This window comes from Actinia tenebrosa, unplaced genomic scaffold (assembly GCF_029948245.1).
Source record: "Actinia tenebrosa isolate PJP-AT-01 unplaced genomic scaffold, QUT_ActTen_1.0 PGA_scaffold11__36_contigs__length_13525064, whole genome shotgun sequence".
In the NCBI taxonomy this organism is placed as follows: domain Eukaryota; kingdom Metazoa; phylum Cnidaria; class Anthozoa; order Actiniaria; family Actiniidae; genus Actinia; species Actinia tenebrosa.
This window is the reverse complement of record NW_028292571.1, coordinates 1,386,731-1,411,602: the sequence shown is the minus strand read 5'-3', so window position 1 is coordinate 1,411,602 and position 24,872 is coordinate 1,386,731. Positions and strand designations below refer to the sequence as shown.

The 24,872-nt window shown below is 37.0% G+C and overlaps 1 long non-coding RNA gene across 1 annotated transcript; it reads left to right on the top strand.

Annotated features, from left to right (window-relative positions):
• Window positions 1-10,215: 10,215 nt before the first annotated feature.
• Window positions 10,216-10,664, top strand: LOC116306090 (uncharacterized). The gene is made up of 2 exons (XR_004198234.1): window positions 10,216-10,291; window positions 10,429-10,664. It is a non-coding gene; the product is annotated as an uncharacterized LOC116306090 (long non-coding RNA).
• The last annotated feature ends 14,208 nt before the right edge of the window (window positions 10,665-24,872 follow it).

Sequence of the window (24,872 nt, the reverse complement as noted above, 5' to 3'; positions counted from 1 at the left end):
AAATTATCTCATCACCCAGCTGTTACGTCTGATGGACTTGACTGCTAGAGATAAGTACATTCTTTACTCGCTAAGAATTAGTTATAACTGAGCTCTATTATTTGACAGCTCGAAAAGTTTTATCTGGACGTCTGTGGCTGTGGCGACAAGTGCTTTCCTTGATAAATATGCGAAGTTTTCTTCGGGTAAGAAGTGGCGCTGAGAAGAGGTACTATAGCAAAGCCTTGTGGCACCCCGCTGTGTCTTACGCGTCAATGTCCTACGTCAATAAAATCGAATTACCGAAAGAAAAATACAATCTTTCTGAGACTAAACATTTTAATTTTATCATTAAGTTTGAAATGATCTTATGCAAAATCTTACGTTAAACATCTGGGATGGTAGAATTATTTTTTTAGGGCAATCTACACCCTGCCTGGGTTGAAATCACCTAAGTTTGTGTTGGAATCACATTGCTGAATTTAAGAAGTGGGCCTTATAATTTCATGGTAATAACAAAGACAGGATTGGATACCGAGAGAAAAACAAATCTGTAGGCGTCCCAGTTTATAGTTTAACCTAAAGGAGCTCAAACAAGGTCGATTCATTCGCAGCGGACCGCGCTCTACCTATGACCAACTTTAGGCTACTCATGAAATATTCTGTTTATAAAACCGATGTAACTGGGCTACTGAGAATCAAGCATCTGACAGTAGAGTATATAAAGACGGCCACAAACAGTTTTCACAGTCTTTAGAGCCGGGTTTAATTCCTTGTAGCTCGGAAGAACTGCTTGAAATTACTCTTAGTAGATTGAGAAACAAAGACAGAAAGAAATGCGAGTTCATTGAGTCGCAAGTACAAGCATAGAGTAGTTTATTTCTTCGCTAGTTATATTGAATTGATTTATCTTGATCGCTGAGTATCTAAAAATACCCATAAGCGACTTAGAATAAAGCCATTAACAGTGTGCAACGTCGCGTCATTTTCGTCAAAGAGTGAATACTTTCTATGTTATGCATTTTAGCGCTTTAAAACCCTTTTGGTAAACCGACTTTTTATTCAAAATCGTTCACAAAGCCTTAGACAGGGATTACAATGAGCTACCGAACTAAAGAACGTGGAATTCAATTTATGAACTCATGCCGAGTCGCTAATGGGAATGATTTGATTCTCTAGCTGAAGGAAGGAATCTTCTAATTGGTTACCCAAAAGCTCCATTCGAGTCGCCTATAGAAATAACCCAGTACGTTATCTGCATTGTATTGGTTTAACAGACGTGAACTTTAACAAAAGTAACCTTGATTTTTGGACTGAAAATCTTTAAAATACATAACAAGCTAATGGTTTTGGTTTGAAGACAAAAATCCCGGAAGCGAAAGACGAAAAGACGTCCGCAGGTTAATAATTGGTCGAACGGCTCCGAGGAAGGTTCTGGAAAGATTCACTTCGTTGCTGGATAAAAGATTGTGAATTGAAGGGAGAAAAATAGGTCAATTGTATTCTCTTGAAAAGATTCCTGATAGTGGATGAAACTACTGAGAGGCCTTTATAACTATTTTTTTTCTAGCTATATTCGAAGAAAAAAGTTCTGCAATGACACTTTTGCGATCTTATTCAAGTTAAAACTTATAAGAGGCTTTTGGTAGACTGAAAACATAACATCGTACAAACAAAAAGCACTGCAAGTGTTAGTTAGTGAGTGGGCCCTTGTTTAAAAAATTAAAATTTGAGAGCTTAATAATTCAACATCCTCTCCGAGCTATGCATAACTTATCTTTCGAAATGTTTATGTCAATTTAAGTATAATAGTTTTGTTTATACTTTTTATAGCATTATTTCCGATGTCATATCTGTTACACGCTACGATATATTGCTTTGTGCAAATGGATCTCTTCCCCCTCGGCCCCTCCTCCCCCACCTCATAAAATAATTGTGCAGAAAATCTGCTAAGCTGTCGCAAAGGATAATTTTTTTTAGTAATGACGGATTTGTCCCATAATATTGACCAATCAAGCAGAATTTCTCAACATTAGTTTTTCCCTAAATCAGTTTCCAGTTTTTCAGTGATCACCCGGTAGCAACACAAAAAAACACTTCATCTACTAGTCACGCGTTTATATTATAACTAAATGTAAGATTCATAAGTGATTTTCTCACTGATCGACTTACATGTATGCATTTCGTACGAACGCCGAGACTTTGTTAACACGTGGTTATTAAGGTTATGGACCAACATCTGTTTTATGTTTTTTACTCCGCGTGGGGTGTTGTACAGGCTTACTTGACCTTCAAGTCAATCTTATTTAATCTTTAACTTTGTTACTCTTTTGTCAAAATGCGGTACTAAAGTAAGCCTGGAAAAGACATTTTCAAGATGGAGATCGAGCAAACGGTAGGTTTGTATTTTCGATGCAAAAGGACCCAAAAGAGATTTGTGAAACTTCCCCAAAGAGATCCGTGAAACATCACCAACTGCAGGCTTCCATTGACAATCACTAAGATACAAAGGGGCTATTTCCCCTCCCCACCCTACGTACTCCTGCTATATATAGTCCTTTGGGTGGATAGAGATAACGGGATTCTAATAAATACGAAACCAGAAATCCCAGATCATGGAAAGGAACCAAAAGATCACAAAAGAAAAAAACTTATAAAATAGATATTTCTAATTTTTTAGCCTGCGTAGCTGCCCGACAGCCCCACCCCCATCCCTTTTGGGGGTCTATGGTCTATGGTCTATGGTCTATGGTCTATGGTCTATGGTCTATGGTCTATGGTCTATGGTCTATGGTCTATGGTCTATGGTCTATGGTCTATGGTCTATGGTCTATGGTCTATAATCTATGGTCTATGGTCTATGGTCTATGGTCTATGGTCTATAATCTATGGTCTATGGTCTATGGTCTATGGTCTATGGTCTATGGTCTATGGTCTATGGTCTATGGTCTATGGTCTATGGTCTATGGTCTATGGTCTATGGTCTATGGTCTATGGTCTATGGTCTATGGTCTATGGTCTATGGTCTATGGTCTATGGTCTATGGTCTATGGTCTATGGTCTATGGTCTATGGTCTATGGTCTATGGTCTATGGTCTATGGTCTATGGTCTATGGTCTATGGTCTATGGTCTATGGTATGTTTACACGAAGGTTGCCAGGCACCACTGGATAGGTTCACCCATTCTGTACTCCCTTATTTGAATAGGGCCGGTAAGACAATTGGTGCTTATGAACTAAACAAAAGAACACATTCATTTTTCTGGAAAGACTAACGTCGCCCCGACATCTAGTCCTCCTCCCCTTCTCCCCTCCCTCCTCCCTAGTGCTCCTTCTCCCCTTCCTCCTCCCTAAAGCGTTGCTACGCAGGCTAGCCGCCGAGATCTGAATCACCGTGCATGTGAAGGACATGTTACATTAGAATCATATTATGAAATATTCATGATCCATTTTGGAAAAAATGTATATTTTTTCTATTAAAAAACCCTGAAATACAAGGCAATAACATACATTATGGTCTAACACTCACCGGTCGTCGATGCATCGTCTATGCTGCGCGTTGCCTGTTGAATTCCGCTTGTTTCGCACGTCAAACCTACAAACCAACATGCGTACGTATGAATGAAGAGTCAAACAAAAGCAGATTACTCCATATTCTGAAGACCGGTTTTCAGGCCCTGTCCACACGTATCCGGATATTTCTCAATCCCAAACGTGCTTTTGGTCGTGGATTGACCTTCTGTCCACACGTATCCGGTGAATACCGTCCATGAATCAGAAACTTTTTAAATACGCTCTCCAGAGTATAGAATTTTTTGAATAGGCTGTGAATACGACCTCGTGTGGATGGATATTTTTATTTTATTATTAGATTATTTTATTTATCTTTATGACGACAGCGTATTTAAAAGTATACGGATTCAACCGTCTCAACCAGGCTGTATCCACAGTCTATATTAATAAACCAAAAGAATCCGGAAAAGTATGGACTGAAGGCCAATCCGTAACGGAAAAGTACGTTGCGGTATTCAAAAATATCCGAATATATATGTGGACGAGGCCTAAGACTACTACAAGTAATCGAGGGAGGGGAGATATTACAAGACATAGTGTCGTCACTAGATACGTCATAAATAAAATGCAAATGAGGAAGTGTTGTAACCAGTTATAAGTTGATGCTCGCATGTCGCAAGTTCAATCTTTGTCAAAGAACGTTGTCATTCAGGTTTTTCAATGACAACTCGGCGCATGCTCAACTGAGGAAAAGTGCTGAGTATGGGCAGAGGTTTCTTTCGTACAATTTCGTACCCAGAGCCTTTATTTCGTACTGCGCATGCTCGAAGAAATAAGTAAGAAATAAAGGCTCTAGGTAAGAGTTTGTCTTTCCTATCGATCAAAAACTTCAAAAACAAATCCCAGTAAAGTAAAACGATTCAGTGAAAAGAGAAAGACGAAACGGCTAAAATGAAAATCTATGCCAAAGTAAGAATTTTTAAAAATTGCTCCGACTCTTGATCTGGAAAAAATAACTCGTTAGTGAATAATTCACGCAATCTTTATAAAAGATGGTACATGCATTACTATCCATCTGCTCGCGTAATCTCGCTTTGCTGCCATTAATTAATTCGTCGAGTACAAAAACTTGAAGATTGGAAATTTACATAATTTGAAGTGCGCAGTCAAACAATAGTTGCGGTCCGGTCCACTATTTACAAGTTTACCCCAGTGTACAAAACATAAATAATTACCACGTTAATTGTTAATCCAGCGGTCGATGGTTTGTTGAAAGTACGGGATCAGGGCCCAGCTGTACGAACACAGGCAGCCCAAACAAGGTTCCTGTGTATGGTTTACAAGGGAATGAGCAGAGAAGAGCGGATTTTGAAAACCCACTAAACGGCCTCAAATGGCGCTAATTCTTCGCCAGAAGACTGAAAAAAGTAAAAGTAACAACTGCAGCAAGTTTTGAGGCAAACTGTTGAGTGAAACATTTCATTTCATGACTTTATCATAACTCCCATGCATTTCCTTATAAACCATACACAGGAACCTTGTTTGGGCTGCCTGTGGTACGAAGGGCAGATATCCGACGGATACATCTTATCCAGTGGATAAATATATTGGTTAACAGCCAATATCCACTGTTCCGCGCTGGATAAGGATTATCCATCGGTCGGCGTGCCTTCCTACAACCGGGATCCGTACGAAATCATTAATCTATCAAAATCTAAAATCAACTGATTTCGATTTGTAAATTTAATCGCTCAGAACTTGGGACAAACACAAGAGGGCAATCCAAATGGTCGATGGCAGTTGTCGGTGGTCGATATCCACAGGTTTACCTATATATCTACTATCTCATATCTACGATATTAGTCTCTTACATAAAAGAGTAAAGCTTGCTGCAGATTACTCGTTTAAAGCTAATAGTTTATTATAGGACGTTTGTCAACGAGGAAAACTGATAGTTGAATATACGAAGCCACTCAAACAGTCTAAATATAAACATATCTATCAGGCACTTTATATCAATGGCGATTCATCGACAACACTCTGGCTCAGTGCATGGATCATTATTACATTAAACATGGGGTTTCAGGGCCGAAGCTACCATTTAATCAGTTATCCGGTTTTAAAAAAGTGGTCCAGTATTTTTTATTATTTCTTGCTTATGTTATAAATATTTTTTACGTCCGAGGGGGCATAATGGATCCAAACTCATACCCTCACTAACTGGCTTTGCATATATAAAAATAGCTTTAGTAAAAGCTGCGAGCTCATTAGGAATTCTAATCGCAGATGAATAACTATCGTATAGATTCTGGATTGTTTTTTTTGGGTCTAAACGCAGTGACGATCGTCCTTCACAGTGTTCTAATTGAGTTGACACTTAAACATGTTAACAAGCTACAAGAATTTTTTTTAAAATGAGGGTGAACTCGATTCCTTAAAGAAGAGCTCGAATCTTTTTACGAAATTACATAATAATAAAAAAATAAATATAATGATATTTTTTTACGTATACAAAGTAAAAACAAAATCAAATAAAAACAAAACACAACCTTCCCTATGACGACCACCGTACAGTGACGATCAATATTACACCAACGCTTTACAAAAGAACAGTACGAAATGGAGGAAGTTGATATTGGAACGATAACTGAGGCAAATGTCCGATAACATCGCTTAACGTGCGCGAAAATTTTCGCGGCAAACTCACTAATTTTTTTGTGAAAATGCAAATTTTCTAAAATGTTTTAGCCGACCTACCTTTCGTATCCTTAAAAGCGTAGCACAGAATTAATTTCCAGATATTTCTAGTTCCATGTAGTCAGCATTAGATGCTTTAAAGAGATCCTATACGTTGAATTTCTTCTAGGAACTATACGATCCTGACTTAGATAGTCGTACGAAGATGGTCACGGATGGTTGCCGGCGGAAGATATAAAAATTGTTGGTGATACAATCAAGCTTGCAGTTTTAAAAAACCTTTCCTTGCCATCCAGCGATCACCTGTCACATTTGGTGTGTTTAGACTGCTTCAAATGCTTATGTCCTAGTCCGATCTTGATGCAATTGCAAGGCTCTTAGCAATCTTGTTGTTCAATCCTTTTGATGTTCTAATGAGGTTGTAAAAGGCTTTGTTTGAGAGCTGTGCTCTCTCTAGGGAATACCAGATTGTTTTCTAGATGAATGTACTTTTAAGCCATGATTGCTCCAACGATGACATCACTTTGCGCCGTTAAGTGGTCTCGAACCAGAAAAGCTGTGAAAAAGCGACCAAAATTTACACTGCAATCACCCACAAGACGCTTTAACAATTTATGACGCAAGTGCTCGAAATATGCGTGTTTTTTGTATGGGAAAAAAACACCTACCTTGAGAAAGAAGCATTAGCACTGCAGCTAACACGCACCGGAACCGCCAACAATATGAACCTTGTCTTTTATGCTGACGTAGAAGCATCACTACTCTACTACTGTTTTATTTTTATGTAGAGATTTAATTGAATCATGTCCTGCGCCTTAAAACGACTTAGGTCTGAAAATACGTTTAAATTTTAGGAATAAAACGTACATTCAATTAAAAGCATGATATATTTTAGTGATTACACTTTCACGTGTATAAGATAATTACTTAACTTTACTGCATAAAATCAATAAAAACAAGTTCGATTCTAATTGTCGCTACTTTGGGCATTGTTCGGCTTTTTCTTCATTTCAGGACAGACAATCCGCGTAGCTTTTATGACAACTAAGTACGACGGAACTCCTTTTAGGCAAATTAAAGTTAGGCGGGGACAACATTCTAGTGGCCTAGGATTTGGCGATACTTCAATTGTTATTGGCTTAATCCTCGTAATATTTAAGGCAGATTAGACGTCAGGTTGTGACATATCGAATGCTGAGGATATTAAAATGATTATATCAAGGGAAACTAGTCCGAATGCCTCTAACAAGTACTGTTTCTGTCGAGTCAGTAGAAAGCGCGCGCTGCTTGACAAATCATCCCTTCACCTCTCCCCATGGACTCGAAGCGCAGAGGAAGTATAACTTGTTTTTAGAAGCAAAGATCTTTGGAGGAAGTTATTTGAACGTTCATTTCCAATTTATACTGTGGTTCAATAAATAAAGCCAATGTTGTCTCTAAAGTTTCAAACATAGTGTCTTCATTCTACGTCCTGTTTCTCTGTCTCCAGCTTCAATGACGGGCTTCGGCGGTTTTGATCGGATACCGGTTCGAAAATAAAGATTTGAATATCTTGGCTCAACAAAATTTGAAAAACTAGGAGATGATGGTTAGCGCGCGACTTTACATAGCCTAAGGGTCTACATTCTTCCATTTATTGTTTCATGGTGTTTTTAGCACTGCGAGCACTTATATCAGTGTAAGATGAGGTATCTCAATGGGGAAAAAAAAAAAAAAAAGAATTACAAATTGTGGCGATGCTAGAGAGGGCACTTACAACACAAGCGTGATTTCCGAGGAGAGGATAAAGAAACGTTTTGCTCATCTTATGCTTAACAGCTTGAAAAAATACCTTATAACAACGCGATGCAATAATCTTCATTCGACAATAAAGAAGACAATTTTTTTTAGAATAACTAGACAATAACAACAAAGCATGTGTTTCACTCTAAAAGCTTCCGATATTCCCACAAGCAAAAGTAATCGGAAGCGTCACTAGGCTAAAAAACCCGTATGTAAAACTATTGAACTATTTCACAACCAACTTACCTTAACACTGAAAGCACATTCTTGGTATATTCTATTTTTTAAGCAACGAAACTCACGCATCACGTTTATCTTACACGTAAGGCGCCAACTATTACTTCCTAGAGAGAAGTCATATTCCGACTCATTTTTAAATAAATTAAAAACCACAATATTACAAATTTTTAATGGTTTTCATTATAAAAGCTTCCCGCTTCTAGTGCGATCACGGTATGAACTCATGGGTCCCGCACTCGCCACTTTCTAGTTTCTAGTTCAAGTTAACGAGGACTAGCTTTATTGGTTATGTTTGTCAGAGAGTTGCATTGTAAATCTACCAAAATGTTCACTTTTTTTGTTGGAATTTAAAGAGAAACTGGGGTCGTAATTAGGATTTAGTAGCCATGCAACAATAGAATATTACTTTATCTCACAGCATTGGCTTAAAATCCATCGAAATTGAAAATATTTTGTTGACATTACAATTTTAAGCATTGATTTATTGAGAGAAAAACTAACTTGGAATAGATCTTCTTTTTTCAAACGTCAAACTTAATGAATCCAGTGATTTCTAAAGCACTTTGGAAAAAAATTATTTCAAAATAATAATGTTATTTTCTGTAGGTTTGAAATAAAAGGTTTAAATATACGTATTTTAAGTCTATATCTAAGAAATATCCAATATAATTTCATAACTTTGTTGACCATTGGTTATTAAAAAAATATATTAACTAAAATGAAATACGCCATTCATGGAGATGTTAATATTATGAGAAAAACTCTCGCAGCATGTGCAACAAGTAATTAGACATAAAATATAAAAAATGTAAGATTCAGGATTAAAAACGGTCTCCAAGGAGTACTAATATCTATTTCGTCTCGCTGAGAACTTAAACCGTTAATTACATGGATTTTTTTAAGCCTCAAAGCTACAAGTTACAAGAAAAGTTGTGATCAGGTTAATAGTTATCTTAAATTTTAGGTTCTGAGACCAACTAATTAAATTATTTCATTTGGTACTATTATTTACATACATTATGCTAAAGCTCGATTGAATTTCCATGTTTGATTAATTGAATTTGATCTGCCGCCACCACTACTTGCTCAAAATATTAAGACATCTCAAAAGGATTGATTCATATTAAGGGCTTAGCTGAACCATTTTCAGTGATTATTAGGATGTTCCAGTTGTTTTAATGAATTTTTTTGGTAAAAATTATCCAGAGTCAATTAAAAACGATTTTTTTATGTGATATAATTTAAAGTCATCTGGATTTTTTTATTTATGATAGAATCAGCAAAGAATAACAGGGGAAAAAATAGATGGAATTTGAAAATCTTGAAAAAACTAGAAAATATAGGTTAAAAACTTGATAAGAAATACCTGAATAGCATTTGTTAAGATGTAGATTTGAAGAATTTTAATTTTAAAAGATCCGATTCCTAAAATCGTGAGACTGTAATAATAATATCGGTAGGGAAGCGTGGTCGAAAGATATTTACAAAGTTGAAAGATAAACATTTGATATCATATAATATGAGTCCTGTTTGCAGTAAACTCTTGAACTCAATACCCTTTGTTTCAGGAACTTAAGAACAAATTATCCTCTGGGGTATTAATTGGAAACTAAAGCAGATACTTTATTCATATGGTCTAACAATGGAAACAATCGACCAAGCCAAAACCAGACTTCAGTGAGCAAAATGAATACTTGTTGATTCATTAGAAATTTAAAAATCAAAATATATTGTCGGAAATTAAACACAATGATATTTAATTTTGTATGGGATTTTTTTGGGTGTTTATTAAAGAAAAAACTCAAAATAATAGAAATATCTACGATATTGAAGTTTGTGTTTACAAATATGGAAATCTCAAAACTTATACGTGATCGCGTTCACCATTTCAGTTCCCGCTCATTTTTCGCACGCGCGTTGCAATACGTGTCATGTGATCAATATTGTATGTACCTTGTGGGAGGTAACATTATAAAACACTTTTTATCTTTCCTTGCATCTAATAGGTTTTCCCACGGTAAAACCAAGAGCTTTCTTTTTTCCAGAGTGAATATTTAGAGTCGTTATCTTTGCTACACGTGGTAAGTATTATGAAACATGGCCAAAATACTCGAACTGACCATTTACACTAACTTATTCTCTTTCGATCGCTGGTTCTTTGACCTGACGATAACTAAAATAGAGCACTTTATCAACACTGTTTGCTTTTTATTTGCAGAATTTCTCCTGCATGGGGACTTTATCTACTCGTTCTACTACCTTAGATCTGAGATAATCTCCGCGAGAGTACAAAACTTCAGTGTATTACTCATTTTAATCATGTCCGCCATTGCTGTGACAAGCTAGACGCCATTCCGTTTTATTCATTCTATTGGCTTGTTCATAGGTTCACTTGTTGAGGTGATGAAGAAATCTAAAAGTTCATGAACTTGAATAAAATAATTCTCGTTGTCATACTTTATACTGTCATCTAGCTTTTCTTATTTGTCTGCTGTTTTTACCAGAGTATTAGAAAAACGTACGTGAAGGTGAACTGTTGACATTCTCCCTCCCAGGCTTTTTTTCGCTGTTCCAGTTGTCGTTGCTGTAGACTTGAGGTTTGTTGTTGTGGAAGTTGTGGGTGTTGTTGTTGCTGACGTCGGGAGAAGTAAGAGGTCTAAATAATCGGAGCTTAATTCATGCATGTTCCTTTTAAAAGTCTCTTAACACTCACAGGACAGAAAAATAATTACACTAGACGCTTGAAGGAAGAATTAAGTTCAAAAGTCGCGAAGATATACATTTTCAAAAATCGAAAATTTGTATAAAAACGTGGTGGGCAACAGGTTCTTACAAAATTCACACTTTTCAAAAATCATATCTTTGCAAGTCTTGAACTGACTTAATTCTTCCTTCAGATTTTGCCATACTAAATTAAGGACTAGCGTCCGAAACGTCAGAAGGTTTTTTCATCTTTTCACGGTATATAATTTACCTTTTTATCATTACTGTAAATTTAACATATTCTTCATGTTCCAGCTGTGGTAATTATTCTTCCTTTGTCCTAATTTAAAACTACCAGATAAAAACTCATTTTTTCATTATATTTGTTGTAGGAGTTCAAATGTACAAGGTCAAACTGTAGGTTTTCAGTTAGACAGATACACCAAGCAGAAAGAGTTTGCCTGATGGTCGTGGGTCGTGGGTCGTGTGTACGAAGTCGTGGGTCGTGTGTACGAAGTCGTGGGTCGTGGGTATGAAGTCGTGGGTCGTGGGTACGAAGTCGTGGGTTCCAATTTTTTCCCCAAATTTATCATTTCTTCACTACACTTCCAAATCGAGATGTGTGGATTTGTTCCTATAAAATCGGTGCAATTGTGGGTTGTGCAAGGTAGTCTGTGTCTATTTGGCCTTTAAATATGGGCAGAAACTAAAGCACGACTTTTAGGGTGCTTTTCAATGCCTTGGTATTACAAAGGACTATTTGACTTTAAATAGAGAATGCGCAGGATTGAAATCAGTGTATATTTCAAGTATTTAGTTCACTAATATGTTGTTCAGCGTCACGCAATTCGGACACAAGGTCTTTAATCAAAAAGGTGTTGACAACTCTCAATTTGTTCAAGTAAACACTTGACGCTGTTTTGGACTGCTGCTTGTCAAGAGCTCTTGCCACTTTAACCAAAACAAAAGACCGACCGAAGACGTCCAAACAGATCTGTGAATGGCCTATCGTCTATTAGAATATAGTCATACTCGACCAACTTTAGAGCTCTATATAACATAAAGAAACCGGCGAATTAGTATTCCCTGTTTGTCATTGGTAGTTAAAAGCAAATATTTTGAGTTTTGGCGTGATAATAGAAAACGAGAGGAGCATCTTATCAGATATTTCCATAAACTTTACACCAACAATCAGAAGCAAAAATAGACTATGTGAAAAGCGATCGAATTAGAAGTGTGTTGAGAATGATTCGAAATTTATAAAAAATTTTGTAGTGTCCACACACCGTGAGCCATGCAGAGTAAAATATTTCAATCTATGGCATAGCTAGGCTCTTTCCAGTCGCACCCAATACGAAAAGATACTAGATCTCTCGTATACATTAGGACATAAAATTAAAATTTGGTTCCAATAAAACTGAATATAAGGTTTGAGACTGGTGATGAAGATGAAGATGGACTGTCCATCGACTTCACACGTTTGCAGCGCGCGGCTTGTCGCTCCAGTTTCTAGGTAACATCCGGATAAAGTCCATTGAAGACTCCTCGTTTAAGCGAACAAGGTAGACGACTAGTGGTTTTTGTTTGTTTGTTGGTTTTTTTTTCTTCTCTTTTTTTTTTTCTTCGCTAAATTTATGTTTAAACAGCAAGGCCAATATACTTAAATGAAATGTAAGAAAGTGCTAAAAGGTTTTCCAGGCCACCAATTTTGGTGTATTTTTATAACACTGTCACGCAAATCAGACACAGACTACCTTGCACAACCCACAATTACACCGAATTTATAGGAACAAAGCCACACGATCTTGTTTTGGAAGTATAGTGATAAATTCAAATTTATAAATGATAAATTTGGAAAAGAAATTGGAACCCACGACTTCATACCCACGACCCACGACTTCATACCCACGACCCACGACTTCGTACCAACGACCCACGACCCACGACCATTAGGCAAACTCAAGCAGAAACGGTTTCTTTTCTCTAATGATCACTTTCATTTTGAAGAAGATATGCAAATGTTTATCCTTCTAAACGTCTTCCCGTAATGTATATCCCGCTTATATCATAATGGCATCGTTTATTTTCGGTCCGTTTTCTGTAACATCGCAATGGCTACACCTTCCTGTAATACATGTATCATTGCAATGGCTTCCTTTCTATACTAGTTAATGACATCACAAATGCTTCTGTCTAATTAATTACCCTTGGTAACATTGCAATATGGATTTCCTTCTTGCATTGGATTCCCTCCACCTGCAAGGTCTTTACTGACACAACAATGGCTTACTTCTATAAAAGAATTTTCTCTATAAAATGGTTCCCTGTGACATCATCACAATGACAATTCAGTTCCTTATTAACACTGACTGCAATGGCTTCCTTTCTACATTGGCCTGTTCTTTGATAAATTCTTAACACTAGTACTTGTTCTAGCCGCTTCAATGACTCCCTTAGATGCATGGATATATATACAGTCTGTATATGATCCTTCCTTCGCGGTATACAAGGTCTTCTCGTGCCATCACCATGTGACATTGTAATGTCTTCCTTCTATATACTTAGTTACTAACTTAACATCGCGCAACATGGCTTTCCTCTATTATACTTTACTAACATCACAATGGCTTCCCATCTAAATGTATCCTCATCAACTTTGCAAAGCCTTTCCTCTAAATACTTTACTAAAACGATACGGCTTCCCATCTAAATGATTCCTCGTACTAACACGGCAATGTCTTCCGTCTACATACTTTACTAACAGCACAATGGCTTCTTTGTATAACACTGTAATGGCTGCCCTCCCCCCCCCCCCCCCCCCCCCCCCCCGGAATGGCTTCCCTCCCCGGCTCTATACCACATCGAAGTGGCTTTCCTACTGAATTATTTACTCTTGTGAGAGCACTGGTAATGGCTGCACCACAAACTGCAAACTGCTGTGCACGTACACTTTATATTTAGCATTATTTCTCTCCGATATTTATACAAACCCTACACTAACGTAAATAAAATATTATTACACGATCCTTCCTATTTTTATCCGCATGGTAAATAAACCGATCTCATCAACAAAATATCCTAATAACCCCAAAAGAATGTTACCATTATTATTCATTATGATGGAAAAACATTTGTAAATTTGGACGGAAATGTATGTTTTTTTCCGGAAGTGAACATGTCTCCAAAGTCGTGGGATTTAATATATGACATATATAAAAATGGTGACAGAGATATCCCTAGCTAACAATGGCATCAAATTGCTGAATAAAAAACCGGGTCATTACGTTATTATTACTTTTTAATACAATTTTTTTTATTGTGAAGAAGAATTCACCACCTCCTAATGCGCGATCTGATGAGAATAATGGACTTCAAAGCTATGTCTTCAGAACAAAACCTTTCCCAGCTTAATCATTTAAAACTATTATCAATGTACAACTAATTTCATATTACTTGGACCAGTCATTCACTCAGTCGTATGTTTATTAATTATAGCTTTGGGGGATTTGTTGTAATGTTTAGTAATATTCTGATATCCATTCAAAATAGCCCGCAGGGATTTTAGGTTACATCTGATAGAGATTCTATGAATGCTAATCACTTGGAAGTCATAGATTTAGAAACATTCTGCACGAAAATCCTTGGAATGATCATTTATCCATCGTCTTCTTGATACGTTTATATTTTACACTCGTATATATAAAGTGAAAAATTACAGAATTTCAACGTCATAAATCATTAGAAAAACTTACCTCAAGTAGATACTCTTGATGGTATACTTTTGTCAATGCGTTCTTTTAAACCACTTAACCGCGTCCGTACACTCAAGACCACCCATTAAATAGGAAGAAATTCGACGCTGCCAAAATGCCCCAAAAGTTGTCTTACCAATGCTACAAAATAGTTTCGTGTTTTCAGTCCTTTCAAGCGGTATTTCTGGACGATTGAATGATTCAAACTCCAAGAGGTGTAGCCTGTTCTGGACACGTTTCCTGAAGTACAATGATTGACGCTTCTTTCAGTTCACGTACTTTTGTTTTAGAGCTAATAGAAGAGGTTGTGACCTCAGTATATCATATGTAATCCATAACTCTTGACCTAAAATGGCATTCTCTGCTTGATATGTAGCTTAACCTCGGCGCTGCTGTGTACAAAAGTGCTCGTAATGTTACAGAATTCGTACTTCTAGTAACTAAGCAATCCGGCAGTGAGAGTCATTGTTGGCTTATCTAGAACTTGTATGGAAATGTAGGCCGGGTCAATTACATGAAACTTCATGTGTCAAATCTGATGACAGATGTAATTGACAGTCAGAATATGTGCAAATAAATCTTTTGGTCTTACAAAAGATTGTGACAGAAGCGAAACGGTAAAACATTGACACTAATAATTCAGGATTAAAAAATGATTAAACACAAGTGACATGGGGTATAGCCAACCACGTTATATGTACAAATGTTTTGGACATACTTAACACCTTGAAATAAAAAATGGAATCTGCATCGTTTGATACCAGGAAAGCGTATTCTTTTTTGATTTATGGACGTCGTTAAATCAATAAAAAGAGTATGAATAAATCAAGACGTTAATTAAAACAATGTTTGTATTATCGATATTGTTTTTTCAGGAATTGGATGGAGTTTGTAGTCAGTACGACACGTGGTTGTAGAGCAAACTCTTCTTAGATAAGACTGTGGTTCCAAATCACTTGCGTTAAGAAAATTATTATTTTTGGCTTCCCAGGACACAAGGAAACTAAATACGAACCTCACACGCTGTGATATTGAGAGTTTTTATGGTATATTAGGAAGAGCACTGGAGAAAAATAAACAAAACAAGGTCTTGCGAAGAATCAACTACACCATGAGAGAGAAAATGAAAATCTCACCTTATCTGCTCTCAGTTGTATCACCGATGATTTATTTTCCTCAACTGATTGGTTTATTTTCCTCAACTTTATTGGCGTTTCATTATACGGCATTTATCAGTCTACAAAGACTCATATTCAAAATTTTTAATTAAACACATTTATATATGTTTTTGCTCAACGTGATATTCAAAAGTAAATAAAGCGAAGAGTTGTGTAAATACGATGAGTCGAAATGGCTGAGCTCTGATAGAGAACTAGTGATTTATCATCAACAAAATCCTGAGATACCATGCAGTCAAATCAAAGGATCACTCTAATATGAGACTCCATATACACCACTAATTTATATATTGTATTGAATGACTGATTATGTCGAAAACATTAGTGATTCTGATTCTTCCAACGACAAAGTTCATAAACAATTTTGATTTTTTTTTTTTTTTTTTTTAGTTTGCTTCTGTAAAAAATATTTTATTCAAATTCTTTTTATAAATATCAGAAAATAGAAGAATAAATAAATAAATAAGACATAAAAGTAAAACGACTCGAATAAATGCAAGAAAAGAATATCAAGATAAATAGAATAAAATTATCTGAACATCCAAATCATGAAATATTGAAACACCTATTTTCGATTCGCACATTTTATTAACTAAACGGAACCCTCCAGAACTAATCTTCAGGGGGCGTAGAAATCGGGCGGGGGACACTGGCTGGGGGATAGAGGCAGGGGGCGTGATGCGGGGGGGTGGGAAGGGGGGTAGAGAGGTGGGTGGGGTTTGAAAGGTAGGAGAGGGGGGTTGGGGGGGTGGTGTTGTGGGTAGCAGCGCGGGAGAGAGGGGAGGTAATAGGGCCGGGGTTGGGGACGGGGGGGTAAAATATATGAGGAGGTGAAATTTGGTAGGGGAATGTAAGGGGGAGGTTTATGAGGGCAGGGGGGTTTTAAAGTGCATGGTTGAATGATAAGGGTCCAATTTTGGGCGGGTGTGGGGAGGGTTAAGGGTTGGACGCTTCAAGAGGTGGGGTGGGGGATGAGGAAAGTGACCGGGAAGGAGGAGGGGTGTGGGGGCCTTGGAGGGGGTTAAGCGGGGGGGTGATTGGACGCGGGGGAGTGAGATGAGGGGCGGAAGAGGGAGGAGGGGCATAATGTGGTAGGTGAATGGGGTGGGCGGGAGGACAAGCGAAGGTGCATGGTGGGAGGGGAGGGGGGGGTAGTGAGCCGGTTAATAGTTGTCTGGTGAGCGAGGTCAGTTACGGGAGGATAAAAAGGGTGGTGGGGTATTGGTGTGTGAGATAGACATAAACGGAGGGCACGGAGCTGGTGCGCGTTGGGGGGGAGGTATAGGAGAGGGTGTAATCGGAGTTATGGGTAGGAGGGTAGGGTGTAATTGATAGTTGTGAGGGGTGTGAGTGGGGCACGGTGGAATGTGAGTCAGGGATTAGGGGGTGGGGTTATGAGGGGTGCTGAAGTGGGAAGAGGAGCGCGGGGAGATAGGGGGGGGTGTGAATGAGGTAGGGTGGGAGGGTGGGTGGGCTAAGGGCATGGGGGAGGACCAGGAAAGAGATGAGGACGGGAGTAAGGTGGAAGCGCGGAGGTGAATGTAGGGATCGGTTGTGAGGAGATGAAGGAGGTCAGAGGGTCGTCTGTCCGGTTACCGAAAGAGGGAGAGAGACGCAAGGGATGCGATCATTTTTGGTTCTTAAATCTCGTAAAGACTTTAGCTCTTTAAATACTCTTAAAACAAGAGTGTAACGGATTGTAAAGCAAGTTTTTTCCAGTAAGCAGAGCAGGTGTTAATCCTGTTTAGTGGGTTTTGCTAGGTTTAGGAATATTGTCACTGGCGTCTTATTGTCTTTGTTATATCGCTCAGCTGTGATCAAATTAATTTATCAAACATTAGAAAAAACACCTTTAAGTGAACGTAACCTAACACATTAGACCCTGAAGCTCTCAAAATAGAGATTGCGAAAAATCTTAAATAAAGCGAACGTACAATGTTTCGCTTGGTAATAAAAAATTAAAAACAAACACACAAACACACAAACAAACAAACCCTTTCAAGATCGAATTGTAATTGTAATTTTCTTTCAGGCCCTTCCTAGAAAGAATAAGAACTTATTTCACTGATGATCTAAATGATATCCTCACTGAAGGCATTAGTTATAAAAGCATAACTGGATTATATGTACTTTTCAATCGTTGATATCCCAGTAGATTTAGTTAATTATTTTTAATTATCAATACTTGGAATCTTACTCTCGTCAGGGTAGAGTCAAACATATATAAAAGTCACATGTCACCATTAACGTTTTTTTTTCGAAAAGAAAACAAAAAGACAAAATAAGATAATAACTTTCCGTATTGGATATCTACCCCAAGTATTGCTCCTTAAAGAGAAGGTTGTTTCAAACTATTGTTCTATTTGACTTACACTAATACCAATTCTAATCTATTCATTAATCAAGATCACAATGATAGAAACCTTGCGTGTTTATTATTTTAAAACTTAAACATGGTTTTATTGACAATCAATTTTTTCCCGAGTCAGTGTGGTTTTTAAACTCCCGCATGTATTGTTGCTAGACAAAAGGACAAGATATGATGAAATATTTTTAACGTTTTTTCCCTAAATCGAACGTTGTTAATTTAAGGCGTTGGACACAAAGGTTTTTAGTTGACTTTATCTGTCCATAATATTGGTTTTTATCTCGGAGTATTTTGTCAGGAAATGATTTACGGTTAACTTTAAATCAAATCACGAACGCCTTAAATAAAGAACAAATATTGATGGATTTTCTTTTGGCGCCATCGTACGAGTTGCCTGAGAGATTGCCGAGGGAAGAAAATTGGCGCTAGCTTTTTACTAACGAAATATCTTGGATAGTTCTCGCGTAGATAGTGCAAAACTAATATTTTTTTTATTTCCTTATCTTTCCTTTCCTTTTCTTCCTGTTTTATCTTATTTATTGAGTATGCATATATTTTTTTAGTAATTGGTTTTACCAGTGTTTGTGCGTGGGTTTGCGTTTTTAAAGAAACAATCTTTCTAACTAAGATAGCTCTGTAGCAAACAGACCTGTTGTCCTCGTTTCACGATCAATGGACGAACCAAAATTTAATGTCTTGATTGTACCACGGAGGAAGAAAGACCAAAAACCTGAAGAAAAACGCTCCAATCAAGGGAGAGAATTGGTAATATGCTGATCCAGTTTGACTATATATATTTAACGAACTAAGATTTTTTCAAACAAGGTTTAAAAAACAACAGATAAAACCTGCAAGTGTGAGACAATGACAAACAGCAGACTATAGGGCATAATTATATTATATATTATATGTATACTTAAAATAAATGTGTATTCAACTCACCTTATTTCAACCCTGGCATCGTTTTCCGTTACGATCTCCGGGCTCCTTTCAAAATAGAACTATTTTTTATCTTTGTTTATGGCTTATATTAATGACAATTAAAATCAAATGCAAAAATTAAACACGAAAAGGGTCGAATTTCATAACACCATGAGTAACAAGAAATAATGGTCTTGGAATTATTGATGCGGTGTGAGCTAGAGACTCGGCATATGTAAAAATATCAACATCCGTCGTTCGTATATAGTTGACTGTTCGCCTATCTTCGTCAAATGGTAGAGTAAATTGAACTTAAATACTGACTAACTGACTACAATATCAGTATGTGCCAAAAATAAAAAAAGCTATGCTTGATGTAATATACTTTAAAAAGGGATGGACAATTATTCAAGTGCAATGACTGGAAGTCTAAGGGCGCTACTAATGGCTTCCTGGCCCTCGGGAGATTGATTCAATTTAATCAAACACGCGCGTGGTCGTGTAAACTTCCTTGTCCTATACACCGGATTCATCGCAAGGTTCCTTTTGTTACGTGGTGTCCTGGACGTTTTCCTATCACGAAATCATCCATATTGTATAAGTCTTAAACGAAAAGTCACGTTTTTTAGAAGGACGTAACGCCTCTTATTGATGTATACAAGTTACCACAGGTAGCAAAAATTTCAATAAAATCATTGAAACGGAAAATAAAGCCTCGAAATTTTGCCCGATCATTGTGAAATAGCACTTCTTTTGTTCTGCGTGGTTATTTTTTAAATTTAGCCCGTTTTAAGATTTTCCCCCCACCAGTGAGAAATTCTCTTATTTCTTCGTCGTAGTGTACAGAGCCCGGTATTTCTGATGTTATTTTCAAAAGTTAAAGATCTTGCAACCAACCCACCCTTCCCTCTCCCAGTAAAAAAGAAAAGAAAAAGCTAAGCAAAGTTCTCCATGTTCAATAAAATACGTAAACTCGTACAAAAGTTTGCAAAGTTGAAAAACTTCACAGCTTCAGCTTATAAATGGCTTTGGATATTTTTATTATGAAAAAGAAAACAGTTTTAGAGTCGTTTAGATTCAAAGCTAACTAAGATAATACTGTCGTTTTGTGATAGTTCAACCAAATAACAATTGAAGAAATAGTTGAACGTAGTTTGATAAGACATCGTTTGATAACAACTAAGTTAAGTTATAGTAATGTAGTTCCTTTCCAGATTAGTTTCTCAAACCTTTCTGAAATTTTCAATCACTTTTTTTACGAGTCCACTCTTCGAGTTGGTGCCCAAAAACAAATCCTATCAATTGAGACTCCTCATGGTTACATCGAGACATCAGACTTTTGAAAATTATAACTTTTTTGCTGTATAAAAGGCATAAATTCTAGTACATATAGCAAAATATTACGACTAAAGTTTACTCCTTTCTCGGCTTGCTTTTAGAAAAAGTGCGGTGTCAATCATTAGCTGCCACTTTTGACAGGTAGTTGTCCAATCAAACAGCTCGTCAAAGAGGTGAATCACGACTGCAAATGGGTTTCCACGTTTGTAAACACATAGTTTTCAAACTAGTAAGCGGCAAAAAAGTGTTTTTTGCAACGTTATAATAAAAAGAGTATTATTTTATCAAGTACATGATACTGCTGTGTATGTTTAAGGACTTCTTTTAGATTTTTGTTGGTTTCCAAGTCGTAATTCCGGGAAAAAACTAGACGTTGTACGGTGCTTCGTCTTTTTGATGTTGATGTGTGTGGCAGTACAAATACACTTGTATACGCTTCGAGTAAAACCAAAATAATATCAGAGAAACTAGAAGAGGTCGACGCGGGTCGACCGGAACTTTTCACTAGGTCATTCTTCACTACACTTATTCTTAGTCCATTCAAATCCTAAATTAAATGATTTCGACTACAAACAGAAAGGAGGTTTAGGAACTTCCGGTAGAAGAGAAACTAAGTGAAACGTAAACAATCACTTTATAAACTTCCCACTTTCAAGCGAAGAAACAAAAGATATTTTGTTTAGTTTCACTTCAAACTTCACTTATCAGTAGGAGAAGGCCTATCCTTTCCATGTCCTTGCAACAAGCTCTTAATTTTTAGTTTCGAAGAAATAGAGAGGCTTTTTCTTCAGCAATAGGAATTTGGAAAATGCTTCAACCTCTTTTTTTTGCGCAACATTCGGGGGGAAAATCAGGGAATCTGATTGGACGATGAATGTCACGTGCACCGTGTCGCACACCACCTGTAGCTATTTCATATTCATTCCCATCGACACTGGTGAAAAACGCACTGCGCATGCGTTGGGAGAAAAAACAAAATGGCGTACAATAACAATCAATCACATCTAAAGGTAGGTTTTATTTTAACCGACAGGGCTATTTTTTTATATTCCTACAGATAATTTTGGATTTCTTTACATAGAATCCGACCATGTGATTATCTGCAAATTAGCCATGCTGGATGTCGACGTCGGGCCGCGAGTGGCGGCATTTTCAAAGATTATTTTTGCTTTGTATAAACAAAAGTTTTTTTGTATAAATCAGCAGTGTATCACAATCGAAATTATCTTGCTATTGCGAAAAGGACAACCTTAAGTTTTCAGTATTTTTCTTAAGTTTCGCGATTTTGTAAAACAATCAAAACACCGGCATCAAAAACATAAGTTGCCCTTAGTTACGCTACGCCATCTCCGAGCATGCGCAGTGCGTTTTTCACCAGTGTCATTCCCATCTTAAATGATGATCTTATCTTTCGGATTTGATAAATTGTGCATGTGAAACGAACTGACAGCTATCTTGAACGTGGAAGACAGGACGGTGTTTTATGATATAAAAGTTCTTTCCTTAATTAAAACAAATGTCCGGCCTCGGGAACAAATGCCACTTTCTTCACTTCCTCTGTCTTCACTCAACCAAAGGCCAGAGGGAGAGAAAGAGAAAAAAACAGAAACACGTGAAAGAATCCTGAGGGCTGGGTTTAAACATGTGTGGCCAAGAGCTAGTAGAGACGCGTAGTCTGGTGTTGAGTTTGTCGCAGTTTTCGACAATATTGGCGATAACTGCCTTCAACGCTGGATGCTCTATATTATCAACTGTTGGGTTCCTGGGTCGATCGTATGTAAGTACAGTTGTTTGTTGGTTCTCTCTTGTGCTTTCAGGGTTTTTTTCAGCCGGGTTCTCCGGTTTTTCCTCCCTCAACAAAAATCAACTTCAGTAGTTCAAGTTTTTGGTCTATCGACTGGCTTATCAAGTGGGCTGTAAAACTTGTTAGACTTTCCGTCCACCCTGGAGTTAATCCCATTAGATTTAGATTTAATAGACAGAAAAGATGTGTACTGAGTGCAATTGCTCTCAGCTGCTGTCGCTAGTTTTTGTATAGCAAAACTTTAAAAAAAAAATAAAAAAAAAAACTACACAATTTGGTAGGGTAACTAGACTTACACAGAGTAATTTTCGATCTAGGCCCTTCTAGGTCGAATTGGAATTTAGAAAACACCCTTCCTTGAACTGAAAGCAATAAAGTTTGTCTCTCTCTATTCTATTTACAACATCCAGCATGGCTGCCACTTTTATTCCCTTAGGAATGATTACAAACCACCTATAGTGAACATCATCCAATATGGCTGTTGCTTTTATTCCCTTAGGAATGATTACAAACCACCTATAGTGAACACCATCCAACATGGCTGTTGCTTTTATTCCCTTAGGAATGATTACAAACCACCTATAGTGAACACCATCCAACATGGTTGCCACTTTTAATCCCTTAGGAATGATTACAAACCACCTATAGTGAACACCATCCAATATGGCTGCCACTTTTATTCCCTTAGGAATGATTACAAACCACCTATAGTGAACATCATTCAACATGGCTGCCACTTTTATTCCCTTAGGAATGATTACAAACCACCTATAGTGAACACCATCCAACATGGCTACCACTTTAATTTATTCCCTTAGGAATGATTACAAACCACCTATAGTGAACACCATCCAATATGGCTGCCACCCCCATTCAATTAGGAAATGCCCTCGAGACAAATAGAACATTGTTAAATTGACTGAATCCAGATTTTCATAAACCGCACTGAGTTTTCAATTCATCTTAACATTAGGAAGCGGGCATTAATAGACTTCAAATCTGGAGAAAGCCCTATTTTTCAAATTTTGAAAGTTGACGTCACGAATTGAATACCGCTTTAGATCAGTCCCGTTCGGAACAGAACAAGAAGAACTCTACAAATAAAGATATAGAATAGAATAGAATATTTATATTGCACTTGACCGGCTATTGTTATTAAAATTATTGTAACGTTTTACGAGGAAAATGTTTTCAAGATTAAAGTCAAAATAATAAGAGGCGTAGAGATTATAGGTATTGTATAATGAATACATACATTATCACCTGCGCTCACACAGAGTCACCCGAACTAGTAAATATTTCATATACCACTCGAAGAATACTCTGAAATCAAAAACCTATTCAATCACCAAGTTATCAACTTAGTTTAATCATTATATTTCTAATATTAAAGGATAAAATGAACTTTTTTTAGCCACGAGTGCTTTTTAAGATAAAATTCTTGTAGACTTTATCTATCTATTAGGTTAGTTACCTTGACGTGGTCGTTTTGAATTCGTGAGCGAGACACCCTTGAAGAGATCCCTTGCTTTTGATAATAGGGTTAGAACTAGTTTCCCATTATACAACTAAAGATATGAAGTTAACAAGGCGCTCCATAAAAGACACACTGGTTGTACATTGTCGAAAAAGTCTGTGCGATAAAGACTTCTCTGAAATTAGCTGTTCATCTTAGTTTATTAACATATGTATGGAAATGAAATCCTTCTCTTTGCTTATGAACCAACAGTTAATTGGATTCCCCATCGAAAAACAGTAAATACCATTAACACGAATCCTTATATTGGCTCGCTAATTTTGCCGTCCAAAAACCTGTCAGTTTTTAAAAAACAATCACACACTTTGGACATGTGATCGGCACAGTACCGCCCAATTAATTCACTCTTGGAATACAGGCTTTCTAATTTTTTCCGGTAGCTTTCTTTCTTACCATTGTGCTCCGCTCTTTTCCAATAGGTTGGTTGGTGTTTCTAATAATTCGCTTCGTACACTGTTTGATTGTTTCTTTTGTAGTGGACTTTCAAGAGGAAGTCTTCAGTCAGTGGAAGAATTAGAAACTAGTAGACAAGATTACACCCGCAGACCGCAGTCGAGTACTTTATTGACAGTGCCTTTTGCTTTATTTCGACCTTTCACTGAATTTTTTTCTTGCTTCTTTTTATCTATTTCTTATCAGTTTGTTTTCCTAACCTTTCGATGCATAGCCGTGAAAATAACTTGTTCAAATAAAGCGCAGGATCTAATAAGCTTGCATTAAAATTTTGAAATCTCCTTTAGTCTGACCGCCATCGCACTGAATACATGAAGAAAAAAAAGACTATACCTCGTTATCTGGAGACTTTTGAGAAGTTTAATCATTTATTTGTAGCGTATGACATGACAGGTTGAAAAAACAATCTACTTGTACTTTCCTCCTGTATATATATCGCTTCGGCTACTTTATTCAGCTTCTGTTTTTTTGTCTACTAGTGTATAGTGTAATTAGCGTTATATTTTAAAACAATTTAATTGGGCATCACTATAATCAGCCGTCCTTCTTCTTAAAAACTGGTGGTTTTCAACTTGAAAGGATTTTTCAAAACAGATTTAATGATAAAA